This window comes from Triturus cristatus, chromosome 1_2, assembly GCF_964204655.1.
Source record: "Triturus cristatus chromosome 1_2, aTriCri1.1, whole genome shotgun sequence".
NCBI classification, from domain to species: Eukaryota; Metazoa; Chordata; class Amphibia; order Caudata; family Salamandridae; genus Triturus; species Triturus cristatus.
Genome location: NC_140580.1, coordinates 650,986,861 through 651,008,142, shown reverse-complemented (window position 1 = coordinate 651,008,142; position 21,282 = coordinate 650,986,861). Strand labels below are relative to the sequence as shown.

Genomic DNA, 21,282 nt, shown 5'->3' with positions numbered 1-21,282 from the left:
TGCAGCCTGTGAATTGACCAGGGGGGAACCTTGTTGATTCTGCTTTGTCTTCTTTTAGCCACATGGCTGGGGGTTTATGCTGAGAAGATCCACCCCTGTGGTAGAGGTCTGTTGAGTTGAGAAGAAGGCTAAGAGCTGAGGGGTAATGTACCTGCTTAAGAGTGGTTAAATAACATATTGAAACTGTAGAGTGCAATCTCCTATCTGTAACCTCATAGTGGAGTAGTGTATTGTACCATAGACAGCCACTTATCACAAATGTAATGTACCTTTGAATCTCATATATTGACCGGGAAAAGTATTGAATGTGATTTGAAATCTATGAGAACTGTATAAATTAATTATACACGGCTTTTATTCTAAACAAGAACAAGAAAGTATATTATTTTTATAAAAGGTAACGGTATTTTTCCAAACAGAGGTGTTGTGTCTTTATTTTAGTGGTTCATCACTGTGTTACTGTGGGTAAGACTTGTAAGTACTTAGCCAACGCCTTGAGCTGTAGACCACTACTGTGCCAGGCTACCATATGTGGGCTTGGGTAATCTAGGTCCAACATAATTGGTGTTTCAGCGGTGGGATAGCGGATTTGTACTTACACTTACTTATTAGTAACGCAGTGCCAACCACGAGACCCCACCTGGAGTTTTCTCCCTGCGGCCCTCCTAATTTACATTTTTGGTTTTTCTAAATTGACTTCTGGCGGTGGGTGGAGGTTGACCTCAGGTCACTCTGTGGATTTCTCCTGTGTAGCATTTTATACTTCGAATAAAAATGGAGATAAATGTGGAAGAGCTAGACAATTATACTGTGCCTCAATTGAAGGAATGGTGTCAGCAGCAGGGGGTGTTTTTCAAGAAAGGCGCCAGGAAAGTTGAGCTGCTGACCAGTATTCGGGCATGGGTAGAGGCTCATTCCGGGGAGGAGGTAGATCCTGAAGAGAGTGACAAGGACACTGTCCTGGAGACCACAACACTGTACCAGGCGGGAGGGGAGAACCTTGTAACAGGTCCTAGAACACCTTCTAGAGTGGGCAGTAGTGTGTCAGAGAGGGGCCTGACCGACGCCGAGTTAGAAGACAGGAGGGAGGAGAGGAGGGTGAGAATAGAACTAGCCAGGATGGACATGGTGAGGGAGGAAAAGAGGTTGGAGCATGAGCGGACCATCAAAGAGATGGATTTGCAAGCCCTGACTTTACGTACCCCCAAACCAGAGAATGGTGGCAGCGATAACCAAACCAACACCAGAGAACCTAGACCGTACCTACCAAAAGACATTATGGCTTGTTATGTACCCAGTGACGACATTGCTAAATGGCTAGCCGCCTACGAGGTTTCGCTGAGGGCCCATGGGATTCTGGAAGTCCACTGGGGAGGTGGGTTATACAAATACATGCCCCCCACTGGCAGGGATACTTTGTTGGCCCTTGACCAGAGTGAACAGACCTACTATCCGGCTATGAAATCAGCGCTGCTCAAGAAGTTTGGGTTGACCCCTGAGAAATATAGACAAAAGTTCCGGGGCAGCTACAAGCTGGGCACACAAAACTGGGTAGATTTCTTGGACTACTCCAGGAAGGCCCTGGAGGGTTGGGTAAGAGGCAGCGAAGTAGGGGACTATGAGGGACTATATGACCTCATACTCAAGGAACACCTACTCGAGAAGTGTCTTCCCGAACTAAGACAGCATTTGGTGGACAGCAAGCTGACCAGCCCCAGGAAGCTTGCTGAGGAGGCGGACATCTCGGTTAGTACCCGGGTGTCGACTAAGGGGACTGGAGGGAATTCCCAGAAGCAAGGACAGGGCGCCCCCCAGAAGAAAGAGGGAGGGGAAACTAAGAGGGAGTTCTCAAAAGGGCCACAAAATACTTCGCAAGGAAGGGGCAGAGGATTCATCCCCAAGAGTAACCCCCCTCGCAACCCTACCCCTGGCCAAAGCCAGCAGCCAAGGGTTGTTCATTGCTTTGAGTGTGGTGGTGTGGGACACTATAAAGGAGATGTGAGATGCCCAAAAAGACCACCCCCTCCCACTGGAGGAAAAGCCCCGGGAATCACTAGTGTAGTGCTCGGGGAGGAGATGCCTTTGGTTAATGGAGGAGAGCGGGCGGGTGTCACTTTAGTGTCCCTGGGAGATAAGGAGATGGTTCCCAAGACCCAGCTGCCCTCTAATACCATTAAGTATGAGCAGTGGGTCACCATCAATGGCCGTAGAGGGGAGGCTCTGAGAGACACAGGAGCCAGCATGACTATGGTAAGGAGTCAGCTGGTGTCTCCAGAGCAGGTCATCCCAGATGTACTCCATCCCGCCGTAATGGCTGACGGCAGATTGGGCCACTACCCTGTGGCTGAGATTCCCTTTGAGTGGGGAGGGGTTGCAGGTCCACTTCGAGTTGCCGTAAGCCCTGCCGTGCCTGTTGACTGCCTGTTGGGGAATGATATGGAGCACAATGCTTGGAGGAGGGTGGAGTACCAGACTCACTCTGCGATGCTGGGACCCCCCGACTGGACTTGTGTCAGCACAAGGTCAGCGACTGCCCGAAGGGGAAGTTTGCTTACGCTGGAGCCTGGAACAATGGCCCAGCCAGCTGCCAGAGAGGAGAAGGACGGGAGGCCGGAGGACCCTGCCTCGACATCTCCACCTCGTGAGACAGACGGGCCACCTGCGGAGGTGGATCTGGAGTCCACAGGGGAGAATGTTGCTTCCCTGGAAAACCTACCCATCCCTACTGAATGGCGTGTGGAGGGAGGTCCTTCCAGGGAAGAGTTCTGCAAAGCTCAGAAAGAGTGTCCTACTCTCGAGGGGCTGCGGCAACAAGCCAAAGCCCAGGCAGCAGGAAACATTGCAGGGAGCTACCAGATTTACTGGGAGGATGGACTCCTCTACAGTGAGCCCAAGGCACCTGGACATGGATCATCCAGGGCCTTGGTGGTCCCTCAATGCTTTAGGGCCTTTCTTTTGGAACTGGCTCATGAGATACCATTGGCAGGACACCTAGGACAGGACAAGACCTTTGCCCGGCTTGTCCCCCACTTCTACTGGCCTCGAATGAAAGTGGCGTCTGATACATATTGTCGGACGTGTGTGTCCTGCCAAGCTAGTGGGAAAACAGGAGTGAAGCTTAAAGCTCCCCTGGAACCACTACCTGTCGTTAGCACCCCCTTTGAGAGGGTGGGCATCGACATTGTAGGGCCATTGGATCCACCAACTTCAGCTGGTCACCGGTTCATACTGGTGTTGGTGGATCATGCCACACGGTACCCAGAGGCAATACCTCTGAGGACCATCACTGCACCTGCAGTGGCAAGGGCCCTGATGGGGATCTTCACCCGAGTGGGTTTCCCCAAGGAGGTTGTGTCCGACAGGGGGACTAACTTCCTTTCAGCATACATGCGGGCTATGTGGAAGGAGTGCGGCGTTACCTATCGGTTCACCACTCCTTATCATCCACAAACCAATGGTCTTGTGGAAAGGTTTAACAAAACCTTGAAAGGTATGATACGGAGTCTACCTGAGAGCCTGCGGAGGAAATGGGACGTCCTCCTACCCTGTCTCTTGTTTTCCTACAGGGAGGTGCCACAGAAGGGAGTGGGCTTCAGCCCCTTCGAACTTTTGTACGGGCACCCTGTACGGGGACCTCTCAGCCTGGTGAAAGACGGATGGGAACAGACTCCCAGGAAGCTTCCCCAGGACGTGGTGAGTTACATGCTGGCCTTCCGGAGCCAAATGGCTAAGTTGTGGAAGCAAGCTTCAGACAACTTGGAGGCCAGCCAAGCAGTTATGAAAGAGTGGTATGACCACAACGCTCACCCAGTGGAACTGGAGCCTGGACAGAAAGTGTGGGTGATGGAACCTGGAGAGCTAAACGCCCTCCAGGACCGTTGGACAGGCCCCTTTGAGGTTTTGGAGAAAAAGGGGAAGTCCACCTATTTGGTGGATCTTAAGACCCCGAGGCAGCCCCACAGGGTGCTGCATGCCAATCGCCTCAAGCCACATCATGAGAGGCCCGAGGTTGTCTTAATGATGGTAACCGATGGAGCAGAGGAAGAAGAAAGTGAACCTCTCCCTGATCTTCTCTCGTCCCAAGAAAAGGATGGGTCGGTGGAGGGAGTTATTCTCTCGCCATCCCTAACTCCTGAACAGCGGAGTGATTGCCGCCAGATCCTGGAGCAATTTTCTTCTCTGTTCTCCCTTGTCCCGGGTAGGACCCACCTGTGTACCCATGACGTGGACACAGGAGACAGCCCACCTGTGAAGTCTAAAATCTACCGGCTGTCGGACAAGGTAAAGGCCAGCATCAAGAGTGAAGTCGCCAAGATGCTGGAGCTGGGAGTGATTGAACCTTCTGGAAGCCCTTGGTCTAGCCCGGTGGTTTTGGTACCAAAAGCTGCCCCACCAGGCACCACACCTGAATTGAGATTCTGTGTGGACTACCGAGGCTTGAACTCAGTGACCAAAACTGATGCACATCCTATCCCACGGGCGGATGAGCTGATTGACCGGCTGGGAGCTGCTCAATACTTAAGTACCTTTGACCTAACTTCAGGGTACTGGCAGATTTCCCTTACCGAGGAGGCGAAGGAAAGGTCAGCCTTCTCTACACCTGAGGGACACTACCAATTTCGGGTGATGCCCTTTGGGCTCAAGAATGCCCCTGCCACTTTTCAGCGGTTGGTGAACAGGGTCCTTTCTGGAATGGAAGCTTTTTCTGCTGCATACCTGGACGACATTGCTGTCTTCAGTAGCAGCTGGGAGGACCATTTGCAGCATCTGCAAGCTGTTCTGCATGCCCTGCAACAGGCTGGATTGACAATCAAGGCCAGCAAGTGTCAGATCGGACAGGGGTCGGTGGTGTACTTAGGTCACTTGGTGGGCAGAGGGACGGTGCAGCCCCTCCAGGCAAAGATTGAGGCTATCATCGCCTGGGAGCCCCCCAAGACTCAAACAGAGGTCCGAGCCTTCCTGGGCCTCACTGGATACTACCGTCGCTTCGTGAAGGGGTATGGCACTATCGTGGCCCCCCTCACGGAGCTTACTTCCCAGAAGCAACCCCGACGGGTAGTCTGGACGGAGGCTTGCCAGCGAGCCTTCATGACCTTGAAACAAGCATTGTGTTCCGCTCCCATTCTCAAGGCCCCTGATTTTGCTAGAGAATTCATTGTCCAAACAGATGCGTCAGAACATGGCATTGGGGCAGTGTTATCGCAGCTAAATGATGAGGGCCTGGATCAACCCGTGGTCTTCCTGTCCAGGAGACTACTCCCCAGGGAAAGGAGGTGGAGTACAATTGAGCGAGAAGCCTTTGCGGTGGTTTGGGCTCTGAAGAAGCTGCGACCATACCTGTTTGGTTCGCACTTCCTAGTTCAGACTGACCATCGCCCCCTTCGTTGGCTGATGCAAATGAAGGGGGAGAATCCAAAGTTGCTAAGGTGGTCCATCTCCCTACAGGGAATGGACTTCAGGGTGGAACACCGACCTGGGGCGGACCATGCCAACGCAGACGGTCTATCCAGGTATTTCCGCCTTAGTGATGAGGACTCCCAAGGGGTTGGGTAGTTCTCCCCACTTTCAGCTGGGGGGGACGCGTGTTAGACCTGTCTGCTTCTGGGAAGACTCTAACCACCATGATTTATTTTTTGTTGTCCCCCTTAGCCTCCCAGGGTTTCTATTTTTATTTTTACATGTGTCCATCAGGAGTTTTCAATGCTGTCAGGGGGCTAGGTGCTCCTTGGCGATGACGCCATTTTTCCCTCATAACCTGTGAGGCCTAGTCAGGCCCCTTGAAAATCTAGGGACATCCAGAAACCTAAAATGGTGGCCACCAACTGCCATAACGGACACTACTGGAAAACAGGCCATAGGCTAACATAGGGAATTTTCGAGAAGCAACCAGTGACTTCTGCAGGTCCCAGGCCACCCTATAAAAGGCCAGTGACCAGCAGCCATGGTGTGCATTTCTTGGAATGACCAGTGTGGAGAGAGGCGACTGGAGGAGGAGGATTGTGCACTAGTTGTGACAAGATCGACCTGCGGGGCCGGCTGTTGCTTTACTGGGAAGTGCCCCCACCTTGGCTGACCAAACCCCACTGTTTCAGCAATCATCTTCAAGTTATCAGAGACTCTGCGACGAGTCTGTTAAGGACTGACATCCCTGAAGTGTGGCTACCAGGGATCTGTTCGACCCATCCTGAAGGTCGTGGGTATAGAGTACAATTGAGACCCAGCCCAAGCTAACTGACCCTAGATTCAGGGGGTAACAGACAAAGATACGCGTGACTGCAGCGCCCCAGTTCAACACCCTCCCCTGTGGGTGAAAGCGGCAGAACCAGCTGTCGTCCCTACCTGGAAGCGACGCTGCCGCCGAGAGCATTTCCTGACGTGAGGGCATCGGAAGAGGGAGAGCCCAGCTGTCTTGCCTCGTCATTTGAAGAGCTCCGTTGAGGCGCCGGAAGAGGCGGGAAGCGAAGCAGAGCCCAGCTGATCGCCTGCGAGGTGGTGAGGAACGCCGTCGCATCGGACGAGGTGCGCAGAGCCGGAACCGGCAAGAAGGACCCAGCGCGTCGAAAGAGGCGGGCGCTAGGCGGAGTCAGGAGAGGCCGGTCGCGTCATCGGAGGTGCGTCAAGGCAAAGCTCCAGCCAGCGGTAACATCGAAGAGGCAGAAGCGCCGCATCGGTCACCTCTGTGAAGCGCCTCGGTCTGAGGTAGGCTTCTCTGACACGCCTCGACATCTGCGGGAAGACTTCCCTGGCACCGCGTGACCCGGGCAACACCAGCTGCATTGACCAGAGCCTAAAAGTAAGCCGGGTAGAGAGGGAGCGGGAGGCGGAAGCATCGGGTGTCTAAAGACATCAAAGCGGGGGATTTCAAAACAAGGCAATTGACTTGAAAGCCGCCAGAACTACATACGAGGAACTGAGTTACAGAACTGCCCAGACCACTTAAAATCTATCTCCTAACTAGATAAGAGGGGGAGAGCGGTGTGCAGGGAAAATTACAAGGCTCACTAGTAAAAACCCTTATAGCCTGTTATTAATTGAGGAAGTAGAACCTCCACCAGTAAGGTGCAGCCTGTGAATTGACCAGGGGGGAACCTTGTTGATTCTGCTTTGTCTTCTTTTAGCCACATGGCTGGGGGTTTATGCTGAGAAGATCCACCCCTGTGGTAGAGGTCTGTTGAGTTGAGAAGAAGGCTAAGAGCTGAGGGGTAATGTACCTGCTTAAGAGTGGTTAAATAACATATTGAAACTGTAGAGTGCAATCTCCTATCTGTAACCTCATAGTGGAGTAGTGTATTGTACCATAGACAGCCACTTATCACAAATGTAATGTACCTTTGAATCTCATATATTGACCGGGAAAAGTATTGAATGTGATTTGAAATCTATGAGAACTGTATAAATTAATTATACACGGCTTTTATTCTAAACAAGAACAAGAAAGTATATTATTTTTATAAAAGGTAACGGTATTTTTCCAAACAGAGGTGTTGTGTCTTTATTTTAGTGGTTCATCACTGTGTTACTGTGGGTAAGACTTGTAAGTACTTAGCCAACGCCTTGAGCTGTAGACCACTACTGTGCCAGGCTACCATATGTGGGCTTGGGTAATCTAGGTCCAACAGTTAACATTCAGAATTTATGGCAAATGTGTGACATATCTGAATACCTTCTTGATGGAATCAAAGTAAAAAACTGAAAGCATTTCCTACTGAGGAGACTGCAGTAAATGAGGAAATTAGGAAACTTCATAACAAATAAATCTCGTAAAATGGCCACCAGAGACAGAAGAGCCCAAATGTAGCCCAAATATCACCCAGATGTAGCCCAAATGTAGCCCAATGACAGAAGTGTGCAAAACACTTATTTTTTGTGTATTTGCAGTTTTATATAGTGCAGACTTGTCAGGTATTGGAGTGCTTTACATGAACATTGGTTACATCACACAAGATCAAATTCATTTTGGTTGTAGCCATGGGGAGATTAAGTGATTTGACCAGAATCACAGAATGTTGAGCTGAAGCAGAAACTCCAACCTGGTTCCCCAGTTCCAAAGTCTGCAGCTCTGGAAGTAACACCGCACCCTCTCCCCTTGGATGCAACATTTAATCAAGTGGTCAACTGGATAAAAAAACTAAGATTACAAATAATTTAAAAGTTCTTTGTCGCTATTTGAAAACTCAGAAAATATGTCCTCATTTTAGTTTTTTAGAGCACTAACCATAATTTTGATGCAAATAAGACCCTCTCATATATGTAATTTCTAAAGGAAATGCTCTAGGCATTACAGTTTTGATTATATCAAGATGACGTCAGGCATTCGACACTTTTGTAATAAATATAGAATGTTAGCAATCTAGTTGTTCATTGGGATACTGTTGAGAGGCAGAGGCCAGGGGCACGGACTCTGAAAATTGAAGGCAGGTAGGAGAGTGCAGAGGCAATAATTTGACCACACTAGGCAGGCAGGAAGGGCAGTGGCAGCACAACAGACTATGGAGGGCAGTGGAAAGGGAAGCAGGGGCAACAAACCAACAATACAGGACTGGCAAGAGAGGCTGTGGCAATATAATAGACCATTGTGGGCAGAAGGAAGAGGCAGTGGTCATACAACCATATATGCCAACAGACCCGTTTCAGCCTGGAAACGTCCAATGTTTTTAAGCTCAAATGGGCTTTACTTGATCTGTTTCCTGTCTACAATCTTCTCTTTTTCAATGTAACTCAAAGGGGAAAATCAATACCCCAGTTTTATTTCAAAATCTCCCTCTTACCAAGTTCAAAATGTTCGCAAGTATAGTACATTGGATCATGGTAGGCAGGAGGAATTGGGGTAGGGACATGGACTCGGATAACAGAGGACAGGAGGGACATTGAGAGGTGCACCAAACTGACCCTACAGGGCAGGCATCAGGAATTGCAGCAGCACAATACACCACCCAGGGCATGCGCGACGGGAGTACAGCACAACAATCCATAGAAAGCAATAGAGAGGGGACAGGACCATGCACATGGACAACAGACAACAGAGGGGAAAGAGGCAATGGTAGCTAGCTGACCATAATGGACAGACAGGAGAGAAAGCTGCAGCATAACAGACCATAAAAGGCAGGAGGGATGGATCAGGGGCATTACAATGGAACCGACAAGCCAGGAGGGAGGGAATAGAGGTCTGCACATGGAAACAGAGGGCTGGGGGCAAGGGGGCAGGGCAGGAGCAGCAAGATGACCATGGAGGTCAGGCAGGATGGTCACTAGAAACAAGACACACCATGGAGAGCAACAGTGAGACTATGATGGCATACACACAGACCATGGAGGGAAGGTGGGAGGGGGTCATGAGCAGCTAGCTGACCACACAGGGAAGAGGGGAGGGGCCATGGCAGCACAGAAGACCATGCATGGCAAGCGGGAGGGTTAGTGGCAGCACAATAGGATGAGTGGACTGGTACATCATGCTAAATGCAGGGCAGTGGCAGCACATCAGACCATGCATGGCAGGAGGGAGGAGGCTAGTCATGGATTCAGACAACAGAGGATAGGGAGGAGGTGGATGGGGCAGCAAGCTAACTGTTCATAGAAGGTGGGTATTAGGAACTTTATTGTTTTTAAAATGTGTGTCTGTGCGAACTACTTAAAATATGAACCAGTATGCAGCATAATCTCACTTTTATTCAGGAAGAAGAGGACGTTTGGGACTGTGACTCCGGGTTTACTTGGCAGAAACATCCCCTGACCCTCCACCCCCCATCGCAAAATGTAATGCCCGTGAGAAGGGTAGGTGGACGCAGTGTTATATAGAACATAGTCCTGAGAGCACGATTGAAAATGAAAACTAGATATAGTATATGGTATAAACTATGCACCAAAAAGTGTGATATAAGATGAACCGGGGCGTGAAATATAATATGCAATACAGTGTGCGCAATGACAGATTCATTGGAGAGCGCGAGATAGCACAGGCACTAGCGCTTGCTATGTGATATGCGCCTTGGAGTGTAATATGCACAGGGCAGTGTTATGTAACCTAAGTAGTCTCTAAAGTTGGAATATAAAATATGTGCTGGGTAGTGTAACATTGCATATGCACTGTGACAAAGATATGGATCCCAGATTGTAATATGTATGGCATAGCGCTGTGCTTTATAACATAGGCATCGAGGAAGGCACGTTAGATGGGGCAATATAACCCATGCGAAGGCAAGTGTGGCAAGACATATTCACGGGGTGGTGTTACAGTGCACATGGGCTAGAGAGTGTCATAGCAGACGCACTAGCTGGTGGAATACAACACAGAGGTGTGTGGCACTCGGCGGGAACTGGTGGGTGTAACACAGCATTGGGCTCAGCCAGGAGCACGCTGTGACTCTCAAGTGAGGTTTGTCTCCTTTCCAGAGAGTAAAATAAAAAGTATTACACATCCGGCGGTGGATGTGTGTTTTATTAACCGTGAGGGGGTTTCTTGCATAGTTTGGTCGAATTTTTGTCGAATCCCCTTTGAATGGCTTGGTGTGCATGTGTATTAAATGTGCCCGTCAATAGCTACCCATGTTTGTATAAATAAACGACAAGGGTGTCTACTTGGAGAGTACCCACCAGCGGGGGCACCGGGATTAGGCACGGTAGGGTGTCAGACATGTCAGAGCTTCACTAGCGGTGTGAATACATTCTACGTGGATTCATTGTATGCATAGTCGCCTTTTAATGAATATCACGCAAATCGTCATGGTGATAGGTACATACGGTTTGTCCAGCATGACCTAGGTGTTTCTATAAATATATATATATATATTTTTTTTTTTTAAATAAAAAACAAAGGCCGGCCCCGGGGGATGGGGTCCCCGGGGCCATAAGTGGCCTGAGGAGGGGGGCAACACAGCCCCCCTCCTAAAGAATAACAAATTAAACAAAGGCCATGACCTGGGGGATGGGGTCCACGGGGCCGATTAAGGCCTTGAGAGGGCCAAATTAATTTTTTTCAACAAAAAAAATTAGGGTGCAGGCCCTGGGGGATGGGGTCCCCAGGACTAATAAATTAGAAAAAGAAAGGGGGCCACACAGCCCTCCTTCTTAAAAATAAATAAATAAAAGACCGGCATCGCGCCGGGGGCCACGCCCCCTCCTTGCAGCACTCTGCAAACGCACCCCCTGGCCAGTTGTAAGTTGAGGAATTAATTCTCCTTCAATACTGAGGGTCCCTGAGGGCCAACTAGCCCAACAGGTATCTCCAGTATGCGCCAGGGAGCTGCGTTGCAGACAGGTGTTCTGAGGCCATGCCCCTTTTTACACCTCCATGCAACGCAGCTCTGTGGCGCTTACTGGAGGTACCTAGTGGGCTAGTTTGACCCTAGGGACCCTTAGGATTCAAGGGGACTTAGTCTCTCAACTCAGAACGCCCACAGGCCCTGTGGCGCGTTTCTAAGTTGGGGAAATAATTCCCTTTCAATCCTGAGGGACCCTGGGGTCCAACTAGCCCACCAGGTGCTTCCAGTAAGCACCACTGCTCTGCGTTGCAGAGAGGTGGTGCAGGCTGTGCCACTTTTTACACCTCTCTGCAACGCAGCTCTGTGGCGCTTACTGGAGGTACCTAGTGGTCTAGTTGGACCCTAGGGACCCTCAGGATTCAAGGGGACTTAATCTCCCAACTTAAAACGGCTACAGGGCGTGTTTACACAGTGGGGAAGGGAGGGGACGGGGTATGAGGTGACGTGTTCAAACACGCCCTGTGGTGCGTTTTAAGAGGCAGTTTTAATCCCCTGCCCTATTATATACTAGGGGCTTACAGAGGAGGTCATGCTAATCACAGGGGGACCCCAACACATAGTGTGCCCTAGTGTATGTAGGTGTTTTCACTGTATTCTGAGTGTCTTTTAACATAGCACTGGCTCTAGGACTGGTTAGTCAGACTCAGTTACCACCAGTGTCCGTCTGAAAAAGTTGAGGGTACAGGATGATTTTGCAACAAGGCTTGTTTGTGCTCTTCTGTTTGTTCTGTCTGCACGTTATACTTCTTCCTGCACTTTTCTTCGTCTTTGAGGACTTCTGTTACTTCTTTCTGCATTTTTTTTTTCTTTCTGTGCATTTTTCCTTCTTTCTTCACATGTCCTACCTCTGTAGCCATAGCTAGAAATTAGCATTTAAAAAACCTTTGAAATTCACTGAAAAAAACATAGGTTTCAGGCACGTTATAGCTAGGAATTAGCATTTAAAAAACCTTGGAAATTCACTGAAAAAACCATAGGTTTCAGGGGCGTTATAGTTAGCTGGACTTTTCACTCGTACAAAACCATAGAAATTCCCCCGTTATAGTTAGTTCAGCTTACTATAACTCGCGCGCCCGCAATGCACTGCTGATGACGTCACATATTACATCACTCATGACATGGTCAGCGACATCACTCATGACATCACTGATGACATCACTGATGACATCATCCTTGTGATAGAGTGGCAGACCTCCTCTCCCCCTAATATAACCTTTGATACACACATTCAAAAATAGAAATTAAAATTTTCAAAACAATGGACATACCAATACCAGTTACAACAACCTATTCAGTAATTGTAAGATCCACATCCACATCCACTCATTCACCAACAGTCCTATACAGTCACTCATACATGTACTCACTCATCACATGTACTCATACACCTATACATCCTGTTACACAACGCCACTCATCCATAAAGTTACTCACACACATAGTCACTCATGCTAATAAAGAATCAAACATCCGTTTACCTGCATATACAGTTATACGCACACCACCACACTTACTTCTACAGAAACTTACACATACTTAGTCTTTTTAACAATCACTTATAGAAACACATACTTATTCATACAGGAACTCTTTCAATCTCTCACTCTCACATATACTCACTTATATACACCAATAGTCACATATACTAGTTTAAAACATATGTAGTTACTCATAGAGACACTATTGAGACAGTCATTCACTCACTAACACACCCATGCACACACTCATCCACCCATACAGTCCTGCACACATGCTGTCTTCAACACATACAAACAGTGAGTCACTCATTCATGCACCTATGCACTACGTAATACCCCCCACCGAACCATACAGACATCAGACACGTATACTGATACTCAAAAAACCAACTAATAACCTATATAGACACTCATGTAGCTACTCACCAACCCATGCAGCCACTTATACACAAAGTGAGAGACTGATACAGATATTTACATATTTAAACATTACTCACTAAGCCATGTATTCACTAAGATACACTTAATCAGTCAGTTATACAATCAATTTTTCAAAAACAAATCATCCATTTAGACACTTATATACCCATTTATTCTTCCATCGACCTTGAGATATACATATATAAAACATATGTAATTTTCAGAAAAACACACATTCACTGGATGATGTCATCAATGATGTCATCAGTGATGTCATTTGAGATGTCATCAGTGATGTCATGAGTGATGTCACTGACCATGTCATGAGTGATGTAATATGTGACGTCATCAGCAGTGCATTGCGGGCGCACGATTTATAGTTAGCTGAACTAACTATAACGGGGGAATTTCTATGGTTTTGTACGAGTGAAAAGTCCAGCTAACTATAACGCCCCTGAAACCTATGGTTTTTTCAGTGAATATATATATATATAAAACCAAAGGATATAGTATAATGTTATGTATAGGAAAATATGTTAGACATTTTGAGCCATAAAACCACATAAATTCATCAGTTATAGTTAGCAAAGCTATCTATAACTTGCACCCCCACCTTGCACTGCTTGTGCCCACACATATAACATCTCTCATAACATGTTCTATGACATAATTTATGACATAGCAGATGACATCTCAAATTACATCATTGATGACATCATTAGTCAATACTTCGGGGCTCTGGAGATGGGGTTACCTGGGGCTGAATGCAGCTCGGGAAGAGGTGCCGCACACCCTCATCCCCACATTAATAAATTGGACCCCGGGGATTGGATCCCTGGCTGAATAAGGCTCGAGGCGTGGGGGGCATGCACCTATTCCCATATAAATATATTGGGCCCAGGGGATGGAGTCCCCGGTAGCAAATATGGTTTGGGGAGGGGCTTGCATGACCCCACCCTAATTTAATTGAATTGGACACCGGGGATGGGATCTCCGGAACCCAAAACTACTTGAGGAGTGGGCCACGTGCCACCCTTAATTAAACAATGCAGCCCCCGGCCACCATTTTGGTTTTTTTGCCACAATCCAGCAGGAGTTCTGTGGAATCGTAACTAAAATTGCTGGTTGTTTTTTAATTTTGGCTCAAGGGCAGTACCTCTGGGATCCCCCGCCCACAGGGCCTAATGGGTCGAGTATCCCTACCCTGCCCCCTTATATAATTTTTGTAAATCAAGTTTATGAACAGGGAACTAAGTCCCCAGGTCCTGTAAAGGCTGCCAGCAACATTTTTCTCATGCAGCTGACAATTAGAGCACCCACACATACAAATATAGTCAAACCTTAATTTATCAAAAACTACTGACTGGATTTACACCAAAACACAAAAAGCACAATCTGCAGACAAAGATCTAGCTTCCTGCCAAGTTTGTGGTAGCGCTTCTTAAAGAAGTCTATGGAGAATGTATGGGGATTTTTCTTGGCCCCAGCTTGACGGATGACCTTGAAACTTTTTATGCACAAACTTGGCAAAGAAGAACACTTTTTTGGGAAACCTTTGTGGAGATTCGTCAAATTGTGCCAAAGTTATTAGCAACACAAAAAACACATTTCACAGGTAAACGCTGATCTAACTATGATATATATCATGTATCTAGTGGTTTGTTTGGGGCTTCGATGCAGCTAAAGAAATGAAGTAGTATGAACCTTAATGCTACTTACAGGGTATGACCACTTAACTGCTTTAATACATTTAAATGGAATGCAGTTTTGTATTACTTCTCTCTTTCCTCTATTCTTATTTTTATTTTCCATTCTACTTTCTATTATTAAGATAGTTATTTTAATATGAATATGTGGTTTAATAGTACTAGTACTTCTTCATAAAGAGTTAACCATATTTTGCTTATTGTCAAGAAAAATATATTTCATACTTTCAAATGTTTCAACAAAAGCATTAAAACACAAATGAAAACCATTCAGAGGCAAGCTCTGGATCTGCATCATCATTCCACGCACCTCAGAACACTCAACCTGTGACACTTTTATAGCACATAGCAAATACAACAAGATAATGGATGAAGTGCTGAAACTTTTCAAACACTCACCCCCAGTCAAGTGATCTGGGTTAAATCCTTCGTTCTTTTGCTCACCATGCCACCCCAGTTTGGACCCAGCCAAATGCAAATCAGTCTTGACCCTGCTCCTCATGGTAACAGTCCAGCTCAAAATGCCGGACCAGGTCCTCCCTGGACCAGAAACAGGTATCCTGGGACCGGTTTCGGGGTATCACCCCTCATCAGCCAGGCTAGCTTGAATCCAGTGGTACAGCGGGCAAGGGACCCACGTCTGGGCGTACCCCTGGCCACTTAGGATGAACAAAGCAAACACAACAAGATGGTGGGCGGAGTGCTGAAACTTTTCAAGCACTCACCCTCAGTTAAGAGATCTGGGTAAAATCCATAGTTCTTTTGCTCACCATGCCACCCCAGTTTGGACCCAGCCATATGCAAATCAGTCTTGACCCTGCTCCTCATGAGCCCAAAATGCCAGGCCAGGTCCTCCTGGACGAGAGACAGGCATCCTGGGACCATTTTCGTGGGTGTCACCCCTCATCAAAGAAGAAAAGCAAAACCAGCTGCCTACACAGGAGTGATGTATATAAGCCCGAGATAGGGTCAAGGTTACAAACAAACAACAGGCTAGAGACAGACCCAAAAAGACAGCGAGACAGATAAGGGAAAGTGATAAACACAGGATTTTATTTGAATAAATAAAGGTCAGGATAATGATCTTTATACACAACATAAACTAAGAAACATAGATTCCACAAATGCAATATATATAAAGGTCCCACACATACAGCAATCATACACACAGTCATTCATACAACATACTCAAAAGTTCAACAAGGGGCATATATACACAAAGACACAATTATTTACAATTGACTTGAAAATATTTCGCATCAAAAGAATATACAATTTAACCCAACAGGGGTTGAGGGAAACTCGTGTACTCCCAAGGTTTTACATATGGGCGAAGTCTTCAGGTAGGCACATATGAGTAAACGCCAACGCACGTTTCGGTGTTCGCCCAGTACAGGGCTACACCTTCATCAGGGCTACAACGATGACAAACGTGTGGGACACAACGGGACCTAAGGGGTGATCAACAAATTCATAAAAACAAAATCGCTTAAACAGACATCCACATTAGGTACATGATTGACAACAGTTAAGTTTCGCCAAAGATAAAGACACATACTAACACTAAAAGTGAGCAGTCTATAATCTGGGTCAGGATATAAATGGTAATAAGGAACTGTCTAATAAAGTCATTCAATTAAATTCAACAAACAACGAAATGCACCCAAACATAGTTGCTTCTCCTAGAGATGAGAAAGAGAGAGGGTGCTCAAAGAAAGAGGAGAAAATGGTGTACCAAGAACGGTTAAATGTTCAAAGATAGATGACCAACCACCAGTGTCAGATAATGAAGACTATCAAAAAGATGAAAAAGTGCATACAGATGCCAAAAGGAAAGACAGAAGATTAATGACTGAGATTCCAAAGCCAAAAAAGGTTTATGAACCAGAGATGATGGCAAAGAGATATATATAAACATATCAAGCGATAACTACTAAATGACAATACCTTAAGTTCCAATATGGGTTAAGGGAAGCTTCCTCTTACTAAGGTTCGAAGACACTAATACGTGTCAAGCAACTTGTTGAGTGGGTTCTATAAACACAGAAAAGTAATAACAAACTTAAATAGAAGAAAAATAGCAGAAATGTCCCAAGGCAAAATCGCTGAGATAGTGCAGAGCTATGCAGCTTACCCGAGATCAAATCGCCTTCAAGTGGCGTAGGGTGGCCAAAACGAGGTCCAAAGAGAATCAATTATATCAAGGTGAGTGATTTCAACAACTTGGGATGGACCGTTCCAGGACTACAGGACGGGAGGATAAACACGTTCCTGCAATGGAGCGAATATTCACGAGGCGATAAACTAAACAAAAATCGTGCCAGTACACTAAAAAGAGTTATAAGTAAAGGCCCTACTCAAGGATTCTATCAATCTTCCGTAAGGACGGAAAGGGAGGGAAAGACAGGATAAACGATTCTTAGTTTAGGCAGTCTAAATAGATTATATATGCATATATGATGCTATTGACCAAAAGCAAAAAAGACACATGTTTCAGAATTTCATGCATTGTCGGAGGTAAGGGGGAGAGGGGTCCGATAAATGATATTCTCTAGGGGAATATAAGGGAGAGGGAACAGCAAGTTTACCTTAAAGCCAGCGTCGCTGAAATATAAAGGGTAGGGAGAATCCTCCTCACCGGTGCACATCAGTTCTCTATGAGGATGTGTTTCAATGATCCGAGTTTGGTAGCGGGTCCGCACCCGAAGGATATAGTGGCGTCTGGGGGTCAAAAAGGGAGAGAAACTAACTTAAAGGCATAGAGGAGAATTTAAACGATACGAACGTGGCGGGATGGCTACAGAGTGGCAGGTAGGGCCAGGACTAATACAAATGGAATGTGAATCAAAGATGAGCTAAAGGCTAAATAGGAAAAAGGAAAGTACGTAAATACAGACGGGGTTAAATATTTAAATAAGGAAAACTGGATTCCTCACGGCGGCTAAGTATCAGCACTTAATCAAAATGAGTGGCGAAGGTACACAAAGGCATCCATGTATCAAATGACATTCTTACCGAAAGTATCGGCGGCGCTCAGGCAGATATTATCCAAGTATTCGGTCCAGGAAAGGATATAGCTTGGAAAGCACAAGAGTGCGTCCATCGATGGCCAGGGTTTAAATACTGGCAAATACGAGGACGCGTAGTCTCGCGTTGGGATCCAAGGAGCAAGATAGTTTTTAGAAATAGAAAAGGGATAGAGGCTAAATCGGAGATGGAGAGTTGAAAATAAGGGGGCCATATTGGAACTGGAAGGCACTGTACTGTGGCCATCGAAAAGGTGGAGGCAAGAGATTCAATAAGTTCTTAGGATGAAAGAAAAAACCAGTTGAGTATTTATGTTAGAAGGCTAAACAACCAACTGAAGGGACCAAGGATCAGAAAGTAGTATATATGATACATGCATCAGAGTGATCGCATGTGATGGCATAGTGCCAGCAAACGTATTAGAGCTGGATAAAACTAAGATAAAGCCATCGAAGGATGGAAGCATGGGATTCAGAGGGTTTTAGGGGGGGGAAAATAGGAACCAGTTCAGCATAGATATTAAATGCTAAAGGGCTATATGGAGGGACCAAGGACCGGACAGCAGTATGAATAACATAAGCATGGGAATGGTCTCATGTGATAGCATTTTCCCAGGGGCAGATTTCATTCTATCCTTGGGTAACTACATTCAGAAAGTATATCCAAAAGACCTCCCTTTTTCTTCTCATGATGGTGGGGTCCTTTCCTGTGGGGGTGTATATCTTTTCCACAATGATCCATTTGAGATCTTGTTCTGAATGGCCGTGCTCAATCCAATGAGAGACCAAGGGAGCACTGGATTTCCTAATGTGAATGTTGGACTTATGTTCGCCTATCCTAAGTCTGCATTCCCTGCCGGCTTCGCCGATATAGGTCAGATCACATGGGCAAAAAATCGCATAAATGATGTTCGAGGTGCGGCAATTTGTCAGATTGGTCAAATTGATGGTGCGTTTGTTAATGGTAATGTTTTGTCTTATCAACGCATTAGGACATGCTTGACAGGAGCCGCATCGATGATTGCCTGTGATAGGGTGGAGACCAGTGATGGAGGTTTGGCGAAGGTATGGGGGAGGCTCAGGTGTTTTGCCTTGAACTAAAAAGTTCCTGAGGTTTTTGTTCCTTCTAAGAGGGGTTTGTCCAATGGGCTATGGTCATCTATGTTTAGAAGATACCAGAGAGAGTTGATGGTTTGCCGTATTTTGTGATTGATGTTAGAATGTTTGATTACGCATACTAGACGATCCGTAGATTTTTCTTCCTTTTGTTGAAACATTGCATCACGGTTATAATACCTGGCTCTCTTGAAGGAATTTTTCACTAATTTAGGGGGATAGCCCCTATTCAGGAGTTTAGTTTTCAGGATGTCAGCCTGGGATAGGAAGTCTCTAATTTCAGTACATTTTCTCCGAAGACGGAGAAATTGGCTGAAGGGAATCCCTTCACCCCTCATCAGCCAGGCTAGCTTGAATCCAGTGGGAGAGTGAGCAAGGGATCCATGTCAGGCATACCCTTGGTTAACTCCATCGTTGTTTTGCTCACTATGCCGCCACTCTGATAACACAGGCTCCATTCAAAGGATCACAGAAACACATAGCATATGACAACAAACAGCTACATATCCTTCCATAATAAAAAAAACTGCCTTGAGGGAAGATATTAAAGGTATGCTTAGAGGTCCAGTTTCAGGAACATAGGGGCCAATGTTCTGATATAGCAAAGAAAGGTAGTACCTTCTTTCCTTTGCTCGACATTTTTGGCTTGTGTGTTTCTCTATATTGAAGGGCCAAGCAAGAATTTCTCCACGGGCCAGAGGTATGTGGCAGATCTCGCCAGTTATTCCATGCCTGTCCGGCTAATGAAGTTTGGTTTATTACTGTTGACTGGTACAGTACAGGGAGATGGACATGAGATAAATAGATTCTGCCTTATGTGAGTGTAAGAGCGTCAAGCAGTAAGGTAGTTACTATGGAGACTATTTGAACTACAATTGCCTGCTTGGCTGTTATGTGCTATGATATTGGTATTAATGAAGGGCAGGAGGGTTATATATGACTCGACATTACTAAAGAATACCCAGGCTACATACAGGTCAAGCCATTCATATCCTGGACATACTGTCTAGACTGCTTTTTTTTTACACAATTAAATGTTCTGTAGAATCACAAGCACTGGAAAATCCTCATCTAAGTACTTTGCATCCTGTGGTATTGCACCCCTTATTGAGCCCATATTATTGGCCAGTGCTAAATTTGTACAAAAAATAAGTGCATGGGCTGAAAGTTTTTTCTTAGGAGCCCGGAACCTGCCCTGATGAATGGTGAGGCTACTGAAAATCACAGATGCCTAATTTTGATTCCACTTTTGGTCTCTTCTTCTGTCTCTTTTTTTGTAAGTTCATTATCTTCCCTGCTTTCTTTCTTTGTCACTGTCTTCCTATTTTTCTCTTCCTCTTTCTTTCTGCCTTTTGTATCTTTTTCTTTCTTGGTCCGAGTCAAGTCTGAGATGAAAAATAAGTTTTGGTTCCCAAAAACGAGTGCTTGTGCCACCACCAGCAATCACCCACACAAGTTAAGCAGTGTTCTTTCATCATCATTAGACTGTCCATGGGATCCACTACTCTGCTTCACCGCACCTAAAACCACTTTGAAACAGTCAGAAAATCCACTGCAGCTTCCCTTTATTCTGCTTTTAAAATTGAACAGCCTTATTGTATGTCCAGGGGACAAGGGGATCTGGGCCATTTGAGGGTTTGGAGAGTAACATACCTTTTATATGCCACACAAGTAATGAGTTTCATCTCTACGGCAACCAGGATGGAGCATAAGGCCACAGCATTGCATAATTATATATCAATGCACATACTGATACAGAATTAAGAGTGATTACATATGATGATAGATTTGTTAGGAAACATACTATCATTCCTAGGAGTTGTATATTGTGCCTTTAATGGTATTTACCATCACATGTGGATTTTGGTTCAGGAAGCACCAAGATCCATAGCTTAATCCCCAAAAGCCTGGAATAGGTTAAATTCATTGCTCCTCATAAATTCACAACCCCGGTTTATCAGGTGCAATAAATAGCACCTAGCCCTCTGGATCAGTGGTTCTTAAACTGTGGTCCGGAGACCACTGGCTGTCATTGAAGCCTACTCAGGGGGTCCATGACTGTCTAGAAAATTAAATATTATTAACAAATTAATAAAGTGTGCATAAATAATGAAGCAAAATGCAGAGCTGAACATTTTAGAGCTTTCTGTGAATATGAAGGAGTTTGAAATTGGAGGATAAAAATACATTATTGTCCTCCTATTGATTCATTGTACCAGGGCAATTGCATCACACGGAATATAGTATGGATGATGAGTGAAACTCAATTGTTTTTAAA

General features: G+C 46.0%; 1 protein-coding gene across 1 annotated transcript in view; it reads left to right on the top strand.

Annotated features, from left to right (window-relative positions):
• LOC146867801 (rap1 GTPase-GDP dissociation stimulator 1-like) overlaps positions 1 to 21,282 on the top strand; it is a 618,625-nt gene that overhangs the window by 471,139 nt on the left and 126,204 nt on the right. The gene's annotated exons all lie outside the window — the stretch shown is intronic.